This window comes from Equus przewalskii, chromosome 7, assembly GCF_037783145.1.
Source record: "Equus przewalskii isolate Varuska chromosome 7, EquPr2, whole genome shotgun sequence".
NCBI classification, from domain to species: Eukaryota; Metazoa; Chordata; class Mammalia; order Perissodactyla; family Equidae; genus Equus; species Equus przewalskii.
In genome coordinates, this window is record NC_091837.1 from 47,332,143 (window position 1) to 47,353,021 (window position 20,879).

Consider the following 20,879-nt stretch of genomic DNA (forward strand, 5'->3'; position numbering starts at 1 on the left):
TGGATCATAAGGTAGTTCTATTTTTAATTTTTTGAGAAAATTCCATACTGTTTTCCATAGTGGCTGCACCCATTTACATTCCCACCAACAGTGCACAAGAGTTCCCTTTTCTTCACATTCTTGTCAATACTTACTATTTCTTGTCTTTTTGATAATAGCCATTGTAACAGGTGTGAGGTGAAAGCTCATTATGGTTTTGATTTGCATCTTCCAAGTAAATAGTGATGTTGAGCATTTTTCATGTACCTATTGGCCATCTGTATGACTTCTTTGGAAAAAGTCTATTCAGATCTTCTGCCCATTTTTTAATCGGACTTTTTGGGGTTTTTGCCATTGAGTTGTATAAGTTCTTTACATATTTTGATATTGACCCCTTATCAGATACAAGATCTGCAAATATTTTTCTCCTATTCCATAGGTTGCCTTTTCATTTTGTTGATAGTTTCCTTTGCTGTGCAGAAGTTTTTTAGTTTGATGTAGTCCCACTTGTTTATTTTTGCTTTTGTTACTTTTGCCTTTGGTGTCAGATTCAAAAAATAATCATCAAGACCAATTTCAAGGAGCTCACTGCCTATGTCTTCTTCTAGAAGTTTTAAGGTTTCCAGTCTTACATGCAAGTCTTTAATCCATTTTGAGTTAATTTTTGTGAACAGTGTAAGATAGTGATCCAGTTTCATTCTTTTGTGTGTATCTGTCCAGTTTTTCCAACACCATTTATTGAAGACTGTACTTTCCCCATTATATATTCTTGTAACTATACAAAATATACAATGTTCTATATTCTTTTCTTGTAAATTAATTGACCATATGCCCGTGGGTTTATTTCTGGGCTGTCTATTCTGTTTCATTGATCTATGTGTCTATTTTTATGCCAAAACCATACTGTTTTGATTACTATAGCTTTGTAATATAGTTTGAAATCAGGGAGTGTGATGGCTCCAGCTTTTTTCTCCTTTCTCAAGGTTGCTTTAGCTGTTTGGAGTCTGTTGTGCTTTCATACAAATTTTAGGATTGTTTGTTCTATTTCTGTGAAAAATGTCATTGGAATTTTGATAAGGATTGCATTGAATCTGTAGATTGCTTTGGGTAATATGAACATTTTAGAAATATTAATCCTTCCAAACCATGAGCATGAAATATCTTTCCATTTATTTGTATCTTCTTCAATTTCTTTCATTAGTATCTTATAGTTTTCAGTGTACAGGTCTCTCACCCCCTTGGTTAAATTTATTCCTAGTTATTTCATTCTTTTGATGTTATTATAAATGGGATTGTTTTCTTAATTTCTCTTTCTGATAGTTGGTTATCAGTGTATAGAAATGCAACTAATTTTTGTATTGATTTTGTATCCTGAAACTTTACTGAATTTGTTTATTAGTTCTAAGTTTTTTGGTAGAGTCTCTAGGGTTTTCTATATATAATTCAAAACAAATTTATTTATTCGTTTGTTTGTTTGTTTATTTAATTTGCCAAACAATCTAACTTAATTCCTCAGCCTAGAAATTCCAGCACTCTGTCTGCATGCCTGAGAACAGAAAGCAGAGACAAAATTGGGATATCCCTGTTAACCATCCCCAGGGGGAGGAATGATTATTCTCACAAGGGGGAGGGCAGGGTCCTGAGATGATGAATACTATTTACTGGAAATGAGTTTTTTTCTCCCTTGTTCATAAAGACTTCTGTGACCCCAGAATGTAAAGTGTACTTTTCCATTGCTTCATAAATTTTGAATGTATGGTTTATTTTACCCTACACTGAGTCTTTGATAAAAGGAGAATTGGGAATTTCAGAGGGTAAAGGCCCAGGACTTCCGGCAGCACCTCAGTCTCACGAATGCACACAGACAGCACAGCACACCTACTGATTAAACCGACCCTTGCTCAAAAGGCTTTTGCTAATTAATCAGTACCTTTGATTATCTTGTACTCGGGGAGCATGCATTCCTGAACAGTTATAATGAGGCTGGGTATCTGGTCATGTAGTTTGACATGCTGTCCATTCAAAAGGCAAATCTCTATCGGTATTTACTATTCCTACAGAAAATATGCTTCCTCAGAAATAAAGTCTATATTATGGAAAATAAATGACTGAACATAACTAGCATTCAACTGCAGTGTTGTCAACAGAGAATACCATCCTTAATATTATGTTTTTGCAATGTCCTTGGTGAGGGAGAGGCCTCTGTCAGGGACCAAAGTGCCTCATGGAACTTCCGGGTCACTTCCTGGGCCAAAAAGTCTGGCTGCTGCTGTGACAGCTCCTGACAAGCCCAGATCCCAGTGGAGCTTGTCTCCTGCTCCACTCTTATCCATAATCCATTCTCTTCCCACTTCCCCACGATAAGAGGAAAGCCCCTCAGGAAAGCCATCCCCCACCTTCAGAAAAAATCTTTTCTCTTGGAAGTCACTAGAATCTGAGTCATTCCTTGCTCCCTTGGGCCTATAATTCAGATGAGTTTCAAGCAAGCAAGCTTTCTGTCATGCGGTTTAAAATATTCCAGAAATTTGTGGGATGGAAAATATGTCCCTTACTTCACAAGCCTTCTCGGAGAGTTAACTGAGACGATAGGTGTAAAAACGTTATGAGAATACCATTGTTACTAACAACACTGTAAAATGTGAAGCAGAAGTATCAGAAGTTGGATACTTCCTCATGCTCTCATTATTTCTAGGAAAGGAATTCAAATGTCCAAAAGCATGAAAGCCAGAGACCTAGTGAGGAAGATTCTTATTCTACTTGTGACTGCATTTGTCACGTTTCCTGGTTTGCCACTCTAAGGAAACAATGGAGGAAGTACATTTCCCCATATTGTATAGTGTTGCTGTGTACACAAGTAAGATGCATTTCAAATGAAGAAGAAACCTCTGTGGTCGATGATGCCAATTGCCAGCTCATCTCCCTTCACTCTCACCACTCCAGGGCATGCTGCCCTGACTTCCCAACGCCAGCATTGGCGTTTCTTTGAGGCCTTTCTTTGCTGAAGTTAGCTGTGTCCACTTGTGCAGCAGGTCAGCCAACTATGCAGGGCATTAACACCCCAGGTGCATCCCTTACCAATGACTCTTAGGACTTGGTGTCCAGTTCCCGTGTCCCTTGGAAGCATGACTTCTATGCTGGTTCCCCGAGTTTCTCCAGCAGGATCACTCTCCAGCCGCCTACAGCGGGAGCTGGCTCAGGAACACTCAGTTCATAGCTGCCTTCTCTTCCGTGTCTCCCTCCCGCCCGCCCCTCCCACATTACAAGTGTTTCCTTCGGCTCCCAAATAAACTAGCTGTACTCAAATTCTTGCTCAGGGTCTGCTTCAAGGGACCAAACTTAGACACCCTCCAAAGACTAGAGAGAGATCTTGTCCTAGGTTTTGACAATAGTATATTTATGATATAACTAGTTCTTGTTTTTCACAAAAACAATAAACGCTATTTATATGCCCATTTTGTTAACCAATATCAAGAAATTCTCTGATCCGTGAGGATGCGTTTTGACTGATTCATTAGTAATCAGTTGTGACTGAATTTCACTTTTTTTTTTTAAAGATTTAATTTTTTCCTTTTTCTCCCCAAAGCCCCCCAGTACATAGTTGTATATTCTTCGTTGAAGGTCCTTCTAGTTGTAGCATGTGGGACGCTGCCTCAGCGTGGTTTGATGAGCAGTGCCATGTCCGTGCCCAGGATTCGAACCAACGAAACACTGGGCTGCCTGCAGCAGAGCGCACAGACTTAACCACTCGGCCACGGGGCCAGCCCCTGAATTTCACTTTCTTACCTATGGAGAATATCTTCTGAATAAAAATGGTCTTTGGTATTAATGACATCTTTTATTTGAATAGCACTTTACAGCTTAGAAATAAAGGTAACATATTTTCTCATTTAATCCATGAGAGGCAAAGAGAAGAGGAATTGTTATGCAAATTCTAAGATAGCATCCTGCAGCTCCTGTCAACATAAGTACTGGAAATCAAGGTTCTTAATTCCTGCATTTTCACTACCCGGTACCCAGTCAAGTGAAGGCAGTCAGTCTCTTTCAAGCCATACTGAGTGGAAGAAGAGTCAGAAGACCTCTGGGAACAAGCAATGGCTCACTTCCAGAAACTTCGACTTCCATTTTTTGGAACTAGCCTCCGTTTTCCTTGCTTTTCCAGCTCAAGTTCCTCTTTTGCTTTTTGATCTGGGAGGGGGCTGACTGAAATGATCACATTTTATCATTTTTGATCTGAGGTAATAATAGGTCCCCTTGAAGTTGGGTAACTGGCCACCCACTGGCGAAATTAGATAAAGATAGATCCTTACTTTACATCTTTTGCCAAAATAAATTCCAGATGGATTAAAGATTCAAGTGAAATAAATAAAACCATGAAAGTGGTGAAAGAACATGTTAGGGGAATTATTTACATAATCTTAGCTTGAGGAGTAGTTTTCTAAACATGGTACCCAGCAAAGAAATTACAAGGAAATTGTCAATAGATGTGATTACATAATACTTTAAATTTCTGTATGGGAAGAAATGCAATGAATTTAATTAAAATAGAACACTGAGAAAACATTTGTAACATATAACAGAAAAAGCTTTAATATTCCTACAAATTAAGAGCTCTTGCACATTAATAAAAACATACATGTAGGCCCATTAGTGGTTAGGTTTGCACACTCTACTTTGCTGGCCCGGAGTTCATCGCTTCAAATCCCAGGCACGGACCTATGCACCCCTTGTCAAGACATACTGTGGCAGCATTCCACAGACAAAATAGAGGAAGATTGGCACAGATGTTAATTCAGGGCTAATCTTCCTCACAGAAAATAAAAAATAAAAAAATAAAAGTAAATATATATATATATATATATATACACACACACATACATACATACATACACACCTCAATAAGAAAATGGCCAAAGGGGAGAATAATTTATAAAAGAAGAAATACAAATTGTCCCAAAGATGCGATAACTATCCTCAATCTAATTAGTAATAAAATAAATGTAAAATATGAAATGTATTATTTTTGGCAATAGTATTGACAAAGGTTGTTTAAATAATAAAATAAATACGAAATAAGTGATAGGATTGCATATTGGTATCCTTTTGAGGGAAGAAAGTGGCAATTTGGCAACAGATACCAAAATTTCAAAATATGCGTTCCTCCAAGGCATTTCTCCTAATTCATTAAGAAAGCTGTGGATCGCAATTTCACCACAAGGGTGTTCATATGGCCTTGCTTTGCTCTATGCATCACATGTTCTTTAAATATCATGAATGCAGGTAGTGTTCTTATAAGTTGGAAATAAAATGGGCCCCAGAGTCAGAAACCTGGCTGCAGGTCAGGATAAGAGACAGGAAGTCCGGTGGCCCGGGCGCCTCTGAGAGAAGCGCTGACTCCCATAAAGTTGGTGGTTTAATGGTACCTCGTTGTGTCCAGATGTCCCTAAACACAGAGGCTGGCATCTCCCATCTACTCAACAGGCTTTTACTCCAGTTTCATGTCTTGTCCCCCAGCTTGGACGGGCGTCTTCTGCTTTAACCTCTCTCTTAGTCAGCTAGAGTTTCCATAACAAAACCCCACAGACTGGGGGGTTTAAATGACAGAAATTTATGTTCTCACAATTCTGGAGGCTAGAAGTCCAAGATCAAGGTTCTGGCTGATTTGCATTCTGGTGAAAGCTCTCTTGCTGGCTTGCAGATGGCTGCCTTCTTGCTGTGTGCTCACACGGTCTTTCCTTAGTGCGTGAAAAGAGGGTGTGGAGCTCTCTGGTGTCTCTTCTTAAAAGGACACTAATCTTATTGGATCAGGGCCCCACTCTTATGACCTCATTTAACCTTAGTTACTTTCATAAAGGCCCTTCTGCAAATATGGTCACATTAGGGGTTAAGACTTCAGCATTTGGATTTTTGAGGAGACACAAACATTCAGTCCATAACAACCTCCAATATGTATTCCACCCCTGGTGGCTGAGGCCTACGTGGTTTCACTGGGTAGGGACAAGTGAAACTATCTATTTAAAATTCTGCCTTTTCATCAAGAGGAAGGGTTCCCCCTGATAATGAAGCAATGAAGGGATGTCCACGGTCACATCATAAAATTCCAGTGAACCAGAGATGGTTTTCTGGCTGTGCTCAACCTCTCTTTAATAGCCAACAACCCCACACAACCAGATGCTCTGAAACTTGAACCACAGGTGTTGCAATTCCATGGCAGCACTGAGATGGAAAAATGTTACCCAGACCCACAAAAGCTCACCTCTCCCCTCCCCTACATCCTTGTGCAAAATAATAATAATGCATTTGAAGAAATCCAATCCTGGGAGAAAAGAAGAGTACCAACCAAGAGCTCTTTCATGAGGAGGTAGTTTAACAAACGTTTAGTTTTGCCTTGATCTCAGATGTTGCTCCAATGTTCCAGTTTCGCCAGTTCAGCCAGCACAGTGTTGCTTTTTCAATAGGTAATTGGCTTTGCTAGCCATAAGTCACAGACCTACCTCCCAGGAGATAAGGAGATCTTAGAAAACTCTGGAGTAAGGATGAGCCCCTGCCCTAGAGATTCTGATTCCCTAGGTAGGAGTGGGGCCCCGAAATCTGTATTTTTAACAAACATACCAGGCGATTCTCATAATCAAGAAAATATAGAAATCAAGAAATATAGAATTATAGAAAAAGTACTTGCACTAAACAGGACTTCACATTTAATTCCATTTTAGGTAAGTTGGCCTAGAAAATAATCCTATTACAGCATCCAAACCGGTTATCTTTTTGATAGAGAATCTGCATTCAGGTAAGGATCTGATGTAGCTTTATAGTAGAATGCTGAGCAGGATAAACCTCCTGAGCTGCTACAGCTGGGAGACATCTATTAGTGTTGTCCAGGAAGTGTCAGGGAGCCCACGGTGCAGCCCAGGAGTGGAGGCCATATTTTGCTTGCATCTCAACTGGGAAATAATTCTTCCCATCAAAAGATCGTGGGGAGGCACCTAAGCTAAGTTGTATGGAACTCAGGAATAAAAAATGTGAGCACAAGCATTACAGGGAGAGGAAAGAGCATGTGCAAAGGCACAGAGAAGAGAGTGAGTGTGGCTTAGGGGAGTCAATGAAAATCCTGGGTAGCGTGGGCAGGGACGTGACCACAGGAGACAGGTGCAAGTAAAGAGATGGTGCTGGGGGGCTGGATAGGAGCCATGTCCTGGGGCGTGGTGATCCCTGCTAGCTGCTGTGCAGCATTGGATTTAGCAAGAAAGAGGCAGTAGGTGTCTCTGGGGAGGGGAATTTCAGCGGAGGGATGGGGCCAGAAGTCAGACTACAGTAGACCAAAGAGGGGTGAATGGGAGGTGAGTAAGTATCACTAGCACGTGGAAATTACTCTTTCAAGAAGCTTGATTGTAATGAAAAGGAGAAAGAACTTGGAGGACATATGATGGAGGTGGATTGCTTAATTTTGTTTTGATTTAGGAAGGCAGAATAGAGTGTTTGGTATGCTGGGAAAGAGTTAGTGTACAGGGAAAGGTTAAAGATGATGGGCAGAGGGAGGATAATGATGCCACTGAAGAGGTGACAGGGCAGGAGATGAACTTGGAGGATTCTTGTGGGGGGGGGGGGGGCGGGCCTTGATAAAAGAGAAGGGAGCCCTCTTCCCCTGAACATAGAGGAGAGGAGGTGAGGGTAGGTGGAGAGAGAGGGCATTGTGTGGGGTGGGGAACTTAGGGAGTCTCTATTTTTCCAGTGAATTAGGAGATAAGGTTGTCTGGGGAAGGAGGCTTCAGGAAAGTGAGAACGTGTCAATGGGCATTATGGGCAGTGGGAGGGGCAACTTCCAGCTACATGCACAATGGTGACGGAGAAGACCTCGGGGCTTATGCTGGGGGATATTTTTTGGTAGGTTTTTAGTGGCACTGGCTCACATAATCAACACTTAGATGGGTGAAGAAATAAAGAATAAAGATTGCAAATTATTTTTCTTTTTTTTTCCTTCTATTTTCATTTTCCATTTTCCAGGTGCCAAGACTTGAGTTATTCACTGCCTTCAGTTCACAGCCTGGTTGGCTTATCTCATCCAGTGGTTCTTAACCCACATTGCACAGCAGAAGCATCTGGGCAGTTCTTTTCAATACAGATGTCTACACCCAAGACATCCCAGAGATCTGATCTTGGGTGAGGCCAGGCATTAGTCACTTTTAAAGCAGCCCAGATAATTCTAACGTGCAGTCAGGATCGGGAAGCCCTGATGTTAGCCAGCCCAGGGAAGAGGCCTTTCCAGTTCCTTGGTGAGGAACAATTGGAAATTTATAACAAATGACCACTGAAACTCTTTTGAAATTTGTTTTATACATTTCCTTAACCACAGTAAACATATATAGCTTTCATTTTGAAGCGTCCTTTTCAACAAAACCTTTTGAATTTCTACAAAATCTTGAGGTTGAAGAACTCCTTTAAATGTTGTTTTAGGTAGATGGAGAGCGGTAGGTGGTCACGTAGGTCAGGCAGATACATCAATACCAGATACATCGATACCTGGACTCAGACGACCACATCTGACCAGTGCAGTTCCGAGTCTCTCTTAGCAAGGGAGCCTCCCTTGGGGATGGTGGGTGCTTCAGCCTGATTGAAATGTGGGTGCTGCTCATTACACCAGCAGGGCCGCTTCCAGAAGGAGAGTAGGAAAAGGCACCAGCAACAAGGCAGATTTTACTGATTCCCATGTAGTTGGTAGTGGGTCCTAAAGTCACACACACAAGCTCAGAATTCCCAATGGGCAACAAGAAGTGAGTGTTTCAGATAAAATTGGTGAGGAAATGGAGACAGGAGGTGTGTGACAGGCAGAGTGTAGAGGGCACTGAATGTGCCCTTTGCGGTTACGTTTCAATCCTGGAAAGTAGAGGACCACCAAATTGTCTCCTTGTTTCAGAAGATGAATGAAGTCCAGGAGCTCCATAGCCCTCTGAAAAAAATCTGCTGCTTTTGACCTTGTTTCAGTCACCTCCACTGCTGGTTGCCTAGCACAGGATGTAGTTGAAGCTTTTGGGATAATAACAACTCCTAGGGTTTGTCCGATGTGTTTCCTTTCACACTACCCTTCCACATCTCTTCTCACCTTTGACCTTTACCATAAACTGACCCTTGCTTCAGTTCAGGAAACAGAAGCTGACCCCTTGCCTTCCTCTGATCTTGACCATGCCTTGCTACGCGCTGTGGGCATTTTTTGCAAGGTATTTGCCCAGTTGCTAGAAGCTGTTCACATTAAAGGCTCTGCTCTTACCTCAGGGACAGTAAAAGCCTGTAACTAGAGAGCTCACCATAGCATCACCCAGAGAGCTGAAGGAATTGATGCTGGATGTGGGATGGAGACATTTGCAGGGAAGGAGGGTGAGCAAGCCGACTTGCCCAGGTTCTCATCGCTAAAACTGCCATCCCACGTGTGACAATAGGAGGCACTCTGCCGGCGTCTTTAAACCATGCCTCTGCTGACTACATTCTGATATCACCCAGAAGTTACACAGCAAGCAAGGTACACTGTGGATGCTGCCCTATCTGATCCCACCTGTCACTCATTTTTTGCCATAAGAGGTTAGGCTTTTGTGAGGGACCACGGAGCAGAGCTGCAGTGGGTGCTGCAATAACTGAGGATCCAGCAAGTCCAGAGAGCAGATTGGCTGAGTGGACCATCCGCCGTGATGATCTACACGGAAGGACCTAGGAGCCCTTCACCCTTAGAGCAAGTGCTCCTGCATCGGCTGGAGCGCTTTCGTTATGTTGGTGGTGGTGTATATGTTTGCTTTGTTGTGGAGTTCTCACCAATCTCTCAACCACTAACCTGAGTCCCTTTGGGTTTCATGCCCCTGCTGTAAAATGGAGATGTAGACGAGAGAGTGAGGGTTTGGGGCTCAGCAAACAAGCTGGTTTTTTCTAACTGACAAAAAAAAAGAAAGAAAAAGAAAAACAAAGATAAATTGCCTGACCCTAAGATAAAAAGGGCAAAAGACTCCTCAAGACTCACACAGAGTCCAGCCTGCTTGACCAGGGTGGAAGTCATCCAGGGATTTGAGTCAAAGCTCTGCCTGACACAGAAGAGGGTACAGTTGCCTGGAACGTGCTTTGTGCTCCAAACACCAACGGAAGCCACCACAGCCCCAGAGGAGGCTTATGGAGAGTCAGGGACCTGACTCTCTGACCTCGTCGCTTTCAGAAACACATTTGATTGTGGGTGCCATTAGCCTCAACTCACAGACCAAGAATCTCAGGCTCAGAAAGCTTAAGCAACTGGTCAAAGTCCAAAGCCAGGTCCTCTGACTTCCCAGCACATGTGTTTCCCCTACACCATGCTGGCATTGCCATATGGAAGTGGGACAAAGACTGGAAAGACCAAGCTGGAGGGTACATGGAGGGAAGCAGTAGGGACTAGGTTTGGAAAGATCACAGCCTTTTTTAAAGAACGTCTGCCTGCATCTGAACCTGACCTGTTTCTGACGTTGGTCCGGGAGAAGCTGGGGCTGCAGAGATTGCTGATAGGTGAATTTCAAGTCCTAGTTATCCAGACTGTTGTTGTGCTGTCAATTGTTACACAAATCCGAGAGCTAACATCCCTTTGGTCTGAAGACACTGCAAAGTAATTACAATCTGGATGAAGCCTTCAGGTCAAAGGAAAGGAAAATTTAAAATACACACAACTAATTACTGTCCAGGGCAGGCATTCTTTAGCCTTAGACTTCATTTTCTTCTTTTGGTATTTTCATTTACATGCTCACAAAAGTGGAGAGAAATCTAAAACAAAACACTGGTTAGGTAGCAGGAAAATGTGAGGCCCCCTGAGCTTCGTTTGTCCTGCTTCCTCCCATTAAATTCCTTTATGTAAATTGCTTCTGCCCTGTGCCGCAGGCGTAATAAATATTCATTGAAGGAAAGAAGGAAAGGAAGAAATTGCACAACTGGGAGATGAACTAAAATGTAAAGATTTCCAAACTTCACTCTCACTAGCATCATTTATTTTATCACTAAAGGTTAATGGGAAACTGATCCATTTATCAATCAATGGAAGACTTTCAGAAAAGGCTTGACTACTCATCTATTTGGTGAAAACTAAGGAAACCACTAACTCTCCCGAGTCCAAAGTTTCCCCACAGGAAATGGATTCAGTTCAACCTATGGACTCATAAAAGTGACGCTATCACCTATATGCAAAGCGCCTCTTGCAGTATTTAAAATGATTAAAAAGAAAAAGAAAACTCTGGGTACAGATGGGAACTACTTTCCAACTAGGAGAGTCAGGTGTTGAAGGAGCATGTCCGTCTGCCCTTCCTCATTCAGTCCGTGGAACAACCTCCAAACTTCTGTAACCAACCAGGCTCATGACCTGGTCACTAATAAATAAACCTGTGTATCATGTACTGAGCACTTGGCAGGTGCCAGACACTGTGCCAACCCCTTGCCCGCACAATCTCATTCAGTTTCAACAATTATCTTGAGAGTCACATGTTATTACTCCATTTAGCAGAGGAGAAAACTGACTCAGAGTAAGCCCCAAGGTTACATGTACAGTCCTTGAGAACCGGGCCTCACATTGTATTAACCACGTGTTCCTGATGCTTTGAGCAAGCCCTTTTTGGGGACTGCCTCTCCTAGGGTTAGCTAATTCCTAGAGATAGTAGAAGACTGATCCTTGAGCATGTGCCTTTCATATGCAAACCAACCCAGAGCTCACCTACTCTATGACTCTCACACTCAGGGGCATTAGTCCCCTGCCATAATCACCCCAGAGCCGGGTTCTAGACAACTAGGGGCAGCCACTATGCCCCTGAGTCCACTGAAATTATTCAAACTAGCCAATTCTGAGCCTGTTTACCCTGCCTCACTCCTTCCTTCCCGCAGAAACCACAAGGAAGGCCCTTGCCCAATTTTCCCCACTCCCTCTGGCTCCTGACCCACACTGATGCTTCCCCAGTGGCATGATGTGCCCCCTCCTATTGGGATCTAGAAGTATAACAAGCTGTTTCCAAAGGCAGTTGCCTCCTGATCTGTTGGCCTCATCATACCTGAATAATAATAAGCCCTACATATTAATACACACATCCAGGTTGCCCCTGCACTAACCGGAGTCAAGAAAGCAGAACCACAAGATGGAAACATCACATCTCATTTATTAGTAGTATTGGTGTGCTAAAGACAAATTACGGCCTTCAAAAGTATATTCCAAGAGCATGAAGAAGCCTGCTAGTCTAACCCACTAAGACCCAGATAGCAGCTATCCATTTCCTACTTAGTTTCAACGGCACCATGGTGATGGGGCAGGAGAGTGTCAGAATATCTGGGGACCTTGGTCTACAGTCATCACAAGGGGGCTAGCAAAGGCTGTGAGCACCAGACTATAACAAGGTCTTACTTCCCCTCTCGTGGGTGGGCATTCTTACCTCCTCCAGAAAGTGCTCTTCTGTTCTAGATGGAAGCTTTTAAATTAGGGGTAAAGTTAGCTACCTAGAGACAGCTGGCCAAATTAGCACACTTATAACCTATAATTAAGCCAAAGACTTCAGTTGAAAATAGTAATTAATCACCAAAATAACTTTATTCAGCCTGTTTCCCCCCACACTGTTCTAGGCTGACACACACTGGATTGTGCATTTCCTGGAACCATTCTCAGCCGGACAGCACATAGATGAAAAGCAGCTAACACATGAGAGAGCTTACGGTTTCAGCATAGCTGATTCTACCCATCTTCTCTTGCTTGAAGTGACTTCTGTACACGAACAGAAAAATACCACCTAACGCTCTAAAATCCAAGGACTAAAACACCCAAACCCCACATCCTCTTCGAAAGGCAGGCTTTTCAAAGGAGTCTCAGTCACCCAAGACAGAGCCAGCTTTCAATAGTGAGTCACCCTGTTAATAGGGCTTCACTGTCCGTGGTTGACCCTGGGTAGTCACTGTCAGCAAGAGCTTCCATTATTTGTACCTAAGGGATTGATGGAGGGTCTTTTTTTTTTTTTTAGTGGTAGATTCTACAACAAGGTATGCTTAAGCCAAATTTTGCGTATGCAAGATTTCCAAAAGAGAATAGAGTAGCAGGCCAGAAAAATTGGTTGGCGTTGTTCTTTTTGTCATCAAACTACTCCTTATCTGTAATGGGAATGGTATTACTTCTGGAAATAATGGAGTGCCCCAGGGCCCCACCTGAGCTTCCTTCTGTGCACACGCTTCCTCGTGTGCTGAATTGCAGACTTATGTACATCCAGCTACCTACTTTGTAGCTCCACTTGGATACCAACTAGGCACCTTGTGCCCAATATGCCAGAATCTAAACTGTTTATTTACCCAAAGCTATTCATCTTCCGAATGTCCCAATTTCAGTAAATCATATCACTGTCTACCTCATTGCTCAAGCCAAGACCCTATGAGTCATCTTTGGTTCCTTCAGCCAGTCCTTTCAGTTCTGCCTCCTACATACATCTCAAATCTGTCCACACGTTGACTTCACTATCCCCCCAAATCAGGCTGTCAATCTTTCTCCTGGGCTACCGTGATAGCCTCCTAACTGGGCTCCCCACATCAGCTTTAGCTCCCTTATAAATCATTCTTCACATTGCAGCCAGAATGATTTTTTAAATGCATCAGACAGATCACATCTGTCAAAAAAATTCTTTATTAAGAAATAAATGTTAGAGAGACTTATTATAATGAACATGTTAGAGTCATTTATTTCAATCAGAACTGAAGGGAGAAAACTAAAGCCTTGAAACTTTCTTAGGAAAAATAGTAATAAAAAGAATTCAAGTCCCTTAGGAATTATAAATAGTGGGCTGAGTGCAATTTTCTATGCCAATAAATTAATATGTTGCTTTAGGATTGATGGTTTCATTCTAAGGGAGATAGTATTACACTTCTAAAGTCCTGATATCTCTAGATAGTTCTTACAAACTAGCCAGGACATTTTCATATACCAAATACAAAATAAGTTAATCTGATACAACAAGGCCTTCACCTCAACATGGGTTAGGATTTATAGTCTAAGGATCTCCAAGTCAAATGTCCTATAAATATTGCTAGCTTTTCTCCTTAACAATCAGCTGTGAAAGGCTTTATAGCTCAGGGCTTTGTCTCCCCAAGACAACCGAGTCATCAGTCTCCTACCTTCCCAAGGTTATTTCTTAACGACTGCTTATTAGAGGCCTGCAGTTTCTGGCTTCAGCATAATTTTTAATAACTCTATTTTAATAGCCCTATCAAAATTATAGGTCTTAGCGTATTCCGTTTCCACATTAAAGAATATGGGACTTACAATTCCCTGTGACCACGTTACTCCCCTCTTAAAACCATTGTGTAGTTTCACTTTATTTCTGAAACTCATCCTGAAGTCAAGGTCCTGAAGGAGGGCCCTCTCCCCAACGCAGCCCACCCTGCACCACCCACCCTCCTCTCTCCTCACACACTCACTTCTTCTTCCTTCTGCCTGATGCTCTTCTCTGGCTCTTTTCATAGCTGACCCTTCAGGCCTCAAATTAAATGTCCCTTCTGGATTACCTATATCAGCTAAGAATGTGTTCAACTGCAAGCAATGCGAAACCACACCAGCTGTAGCATTTAAAAAACAGGGAGAGAAAAAATAGAGGTTTATTTTTCCTACGTGAGCCCTCTTGAGAGGTAGTCACTGGCTTTGGTTCAGCTGCTGCATGACATCATCAAGGAGTCAGTGCTTCAGAGCTTTCTGCTCTGTCAGGCTTTTATCTTCGTGCTTGCTGTTTTATGATCTCAGAAAGGGTGTTGTCAGTCCAGATGGCTCATTCATTTTGTTTGAGGCAGGAAAAATGAGGGGAAAGGCAAAAGGCTTTCCAGCATCGGGCAGGAACAGAGGCCTCACTCACCACCAGCGGCAGACTGCCCCTTGAATCTCACTGGATCTAGCGTCTACTTTTATGCCAGTTACTCACCAGGGGAATGAGATAAATGATTTAGACCAGTCAGAATTCACCTCTGGGGTTGGGGGGAGGGGCTACCCTCTCACAATCAAGGAATCCCCATATGCCATCTGAATGCACTAGGTTCTGCCAGAAGGGAGGATGGGAGTGGAGGGCCACTGGACAGTTTCTGCCACATCACTGCCCCTTTACTTTCTATCAAATCACCCTATTTATGTCCTTTATTGCAGCAAGCATAATCTGTAAGGCCTTGTGTATTTATATGTTTACTTGTGTATTGTCTGTCTCCCCCACTGGAGAAGAAGCTCCACGACGATGAGGACCCTGTCGGTCTCGTTCACAGCTGTATCCCTAATATCTGGCAATCAATCAATGTTTCTTTGGATCGAGAAGTAAAAATTTCTGCTGCCATTTTTATGACCAGTCACTACACATCAGCTGCTTTGCATATGTTAGTGCATTTAACACCTATAACTGCTCCGTGTGCTCCATAGCAGTCTCCCCACTCAACAAATGGAAAAAATTGAGGCTTGGAAAGGCTTAACACTTGTGAAGCCTTCTCAATGAGTGGTGGAGCTTGGTTTGAGCTCCAGTATCCAAGTTCCAGGCCTAAGTGATTCTTAGGTCACCAGGTGCCATCATTCCATGGGTGTGGCAGCTGCCTGCTGCCTGATTCACATTCCCTGGGCCACCTCTTTTTCAGGGCAGCTGTGGGAGAACTTTCCTTGTGAGCTCTTCTCACTTTGTGCTGACAGGGTCCAGTCCCCTCTATGCCCAACACAGCAGAGTCCACTTGTCCTGTCCAGGTGCAGCCTGGAGGTGCAGTTTAGTTAGCTCTAGGAGGAACCCTCAACCGATGGGGCATAGGAGCTGGTAGATAAATCCTCTGGCCTCTGTACTTCAGGTTGACAGTTCTGGCATTCTGAATGTTCCTCAGCATACCAGTAGAAGAGAACCCTCCCCACACTGCCTATCGCTCATTGCCCCCTCTTATAGACAGAGTAATGGCCCCAAAGATATCCACATCCTAACTCCAGAACCTGTGAAACTTGCCTTTCTTGGCAAAATGGACAAAAAGATGGGATTAAATGAAGGATCTTGGGTTGGGGAGAGTATCCTCGATCATCCTTGTGGACCCAATCTAATCTCGTGTCCTTAAAAGCTGAGAATTTTTCCCAGCTGTGGTCAGAAAGAGCCGTGATGACAGAAAAAGGGTCAGAAAGATGCGATGTTGCCAGCTTTGAAGACGGAGGAAAGGGCCATGAGCCAAGGAATGCAGGCAGTTTCTAAAAAGGAAAAGGGAAGGAAAACGGTCGTCCCCTAGAACCTCCAGAAAGGATCACAGGCTTGCTAAGACCTTGGTTTTAGCCCAGTGAGACCTGAGTCTCTCAGTTCTACTGACCTTTTTACTGACCTTCTGTAGAGCAGAAGAATTGTAAGACAATACAGTTCTACAGTGCAGTGTCAGACCACTACATTTGTCGTAACTTACAGCTAACAACGGACTACAATTGATAACAAATACCCTCCACCTCCTCAATAATATGCACTTACATTGGCTTTTCCTTCTTCCTGTCTCTCCCCACTCCCTAACTCCTACTTCCAACGATGATAACTACATAAACCTAAGTCCTTGTCTCAGGTGCTGTTTCTAGGGCACCCAAACTAAGATAATAGATATGCCTTTTATTGCCTTTGAAGTTCTCATATTCCCACCACTCCCCTATACCCAGTCTCCAACGATTCTGGAATTGATTGAGGCGGAAGCTAAGACTCTTGAAACTCCAAGCTCCCAGTCAAATTTATAAGTAGTAATAAACCTATATCTTTCTCAAATGAATAATTAACATACTCCTGGCTTCTGCTGGTTTAAGAATTATGTGATCATTTTTAATTACAAATTTTATCGATGGATTATTTCTAAATGTTGTCACCATGATTTATGCTATTTGGAAGGAATTCAATGCCTTAAAGAAACATTATTAAAATGAAATGGAGCCCGGCTATTTTAATAAGCTAAGATCTTCTGAAAATGTACTAGTTTATTTTGTCTCATGATGGAATTGATTCTAACAAAATATTACCTGTATTATTATTACCTATTGTTATACCTTTTTTAGTATTACTACTTCCAGTTAGTATTGCTACCTTTATTAAACTGATACTGCTAAGGAAATAATGTTACCTATATCATCACCTGTATTAGAAGGAACACCATCACCAAAAGTGTTCCACATGGGGAGCTTTGTGGGTCTCACTAAGTATATGTCTATGCAATGCACAGTTGTTCAATTATTCACCTTCCTTCTATTTTCAAACACTCAAGAATATGTTAGCGTATCTTTAATGGCATCCTAACCCGTATGAGGGAGTTCTGCAGTAATTCACAAGGCAGCATGAAGTCCGAGAGATCGTGGAAGATCTGCTGGTGAGACCATGCAAGAGCCTTCACTGCATAACTGAGCCCCTAGCCCCTTCCTGCTTCTTCAATAACGACGGTTCACCCTGCTAAAGTGTGAAAAGTGCAAGTCATCTTCTTCAGGATTAATAACATAGGGCTATTGGAAGCCGTAATTGACAGGAAACCTAGTTTTGGGTCAGAAATCCTCTTGAGTACCTCTATCTGCCTAAGAGAGAGATTTCTATAAATAGCAGGCTGGGCAGTAGCTAGCTGGGCTGCCTCTAATGCTTCCGTGATGCCAGACTTCTGCAGCTGATTCCCTGGGCCTGCCGTGGGTGGGCAGCTGTCTGCAGGGCTCACTCTGGCTGACAGCTGCTCAGCATTAGGGATGGAAAAAGCTGCCGCAGGGGAGCCCGTGGTGTGGCCAAGGCTGCCTCCCTGCAGCAACCCAACCCTCTCAGGACTCAACACAGTGTATCTTTGGAAAGCGTGGGCTCTAAAGCAAAAGGTTGTTCCAAGGACAATTAGGTCAGTGTGGAGTTAGATGACAAGTCAGAAAGCACATAAATGTCCCCATCCCTACACGCCCATCCACAGTCACCAGGCCGGCTACAGGCGCCTAGCTTCCATGCCTTACTGTCAGCTTCAAGGAACAAGGACTAAAGCTGGCAGTGGATTCAAGAGCAAGGCGAGAAGCTGGGAAACACCAAGTCTTTAAAAGGCTCTGCTCCAAGACACCGCACAGATCAGTGATGAGAGAGTGCCGTGAATGAACATCAGGATTTGTATAATTTTGTGTGCCTAAGGGAAAGATAGGGAGAAAGAAGCAGAAAGAGGGAGGGACAAGGGAAGGGAGGGAGGCTCTGTCTGCTCCAGGCTCTGGAATAAAATTTTGAAATATGTAAAGTTTGTCTTTGTTGCCTTCCCATCTCTCTGTATTGTGTTTTGGAACCCTCCCAGGGTCCATAACCGTGAAAATCTTATCTGAGTCAGGCAGGGTCCCACTTCCAACCTTTCCTCCTTATCCAAATCAGCCTGTCCTGCATCCTATGGTCTGTTCTCTGTGCCCTGATGTCTGCCTGCTGACAGCCGAGTAGTGATGGACAGATTGAGAAGTAGTAGCAACCAGCTAAGATGGTACATCTCTTAGAGAAGACAGCTTCCCTCTTGAGGTAAAGCCACACGTGCACCACACGTGCCCTGCTGCTACGTCTCCCTCAGTCTGTGCAGCCAAAGGCCCTCTCCAAGCTCGGCTCCGCCTCCGGCCTGTCCTGACTGTCCCCTGTCCCCTCACATCTTGGCAATGGCTTTGCCCTCCTGCCTCATGCAGGGCTCTGCTTAAGTGTGTCTCCTCAGAAAGTGCTTTCCTGTCTGCACCACCTAAAACTGCACCCCTCCAGCTGTTTTCCCTTACTCTTTATTTGTGAAATTTATTAATAAGTTTTATTTTCCTTCCTTTTACTTAATCACTACCTAACTTCATATGAGACTCATGTGCTGTAAAGGCCTGTTTGTATCCCCTTTAGAATATAAAGCATATAAGCTCCGTATAAGCCCCATGCTCTCTTTGTGTAAGAGAGAAACCATCTCCCATCCTCTCTCAGAAGAGAGAGATCATACATATTATGCCAGCAGAAGACTCCCCTTGTTGGTGTCCCTTTCATCAGAAAGTAGCCATTTTCCTGGCTGCCTAAGTCCCCAACCCATGGACAGCTTGAAGTTTCATACAAATGGTTCTTGAGTAAGTTCTGCCTTTTTATAGTTAGAACTCTGAAAAAAAAACTCTGATTTCAAATTGATGATCACATATCCAGAACACAGTATTAGAAGTTACTTTTAAACAAAGATATACAGATTTAAAAGAGTGGGTTTCTCCACCAAGAACTGAGAATTTGACCAAGAATAAAGAGCAAGAAACATAGTTACTATGGAACTCCAGTCATCCTCAGGGCAGGTGAGCCTGTGTACAGCATTGGACCCCTGGGGACAAACTGGAGAAGGAGTTAGAAATGAGAAATTGAGAAGCAAGAGAAATTGCTTTCACAAGTTTCTGCCTACCCGCCTCCAGCCAGTGGTTCCACTTTCCTGGGCCCCAGCTCACGCACTCTTCTCTCTCTTCACCCTCTGCTCGTCAGGAAAGGAGAATCCATCCAAACAGTTGTAAAATGACTGTTGCAACTTAGAACACTAAGTCTCCCAGGAGCTGTATTTTAAGCAGAAGGTGTAAAATCCGTGAAATGAAGTTCAAATATCACCTTCTTTAGCAAGTTCTACCTAACCCCCAGTGACCGTGCTAATTGCTTCTAGCTGGGGCTCCCCATAATACTTGTGTCCATCTTGCATGTGCCACATGCCATAAAAGATGATGTACCTGTACGTTCCATAGGGACAAGGGTTATGCTAAGCTCCAAGATACATAGTTCTTGATGTAGAGCAGGTCATTAGTAAACATTGAATGAAGGAAGGAACAAATGAATGACCAGCTGAATCTGTTTCCCCTCCTGGACCAGGGCACCCCAAGGGCAGAAGTGGTGTCTTATTTATCTTTCAGTTTGAAAGGCAATAGAGCGCAGGCAAAGTAGGACTCTGCAGCCAGACTGCCTGGGTAAGGATCCAAATTCCACCACTTAGTAGCTAACTGTGCTTCAGTTTCTTCCTCTGTAAAATGGAGATAATAATAGTACCTACCTCATAGGGTATAGTGATGATTAAAGGGTTAATTTATGTAAAGTACTTAAATTGGTACCTACCATGTGAGTATTAGCTATTGGTATTCTTGTTATTACTTGAATTCTTAGTACCTCCATAGCAGAGATTCAGTGAATGGTCATGTTGAGCATCAGTCACAGATGGGCAAGGAACAGAGTTGTAAGTCCTCCTTTCCCCTCAATCACACCACAGATGCCCACTCATTTCATGGGTGCAGACAGTGGGCCCTGGGCATGGAGGGAGAGAGAGATGCAAAGGAGGAGAGTATCAGAGACAAACTCCGCCAACCACTAACTTCACTTCCGGGTTCCCTTCTCTGCCCAGTAGTGAATACTTGGTTATTTATGTCAGTTCCTGAAACAGTACAAGCATCAGTGGAACTTTTACCAAATTTCTTTAGATGGCTACCTCAAGTTGCTGATTCCCTTTAACCAAGAAGACTTAGCCTTTGAGTAGACAAAGTGGATGGTTGAACACATTCCTGTTGATATTTGTCCTGTTTTATTTGTCTAGTCTTGATCTTAATCTTCAAGAAGGGAACATACTCAAAGTAAACATCTGGCTACCCTAACTGAAGTGCTGCTTGAAAATGAATACTATTCAAGCAACTCATCAGATATAGGCAAAAATATCCTGGAGATAAAGTGATCTATGATCAATTAGTCTTCAATTGTATATTTGTAAAGCAAATACTCAGTTTCAGACTGATTGTGAAAACTTGGTAAAAAGAATCTAGGGGCCGGCCTTGTGGCTGAGTGGTTAAAGTTCCCTGCGCTCTGCTTCTGAGGCCCCAGTTCGTGGGTTGGGATCCAGGCGTGGAGCTACTCCACTCATCAGCCATGCTGTGGAGGCATCCTGCATACAAAATAGAGGAAGACCAGCAC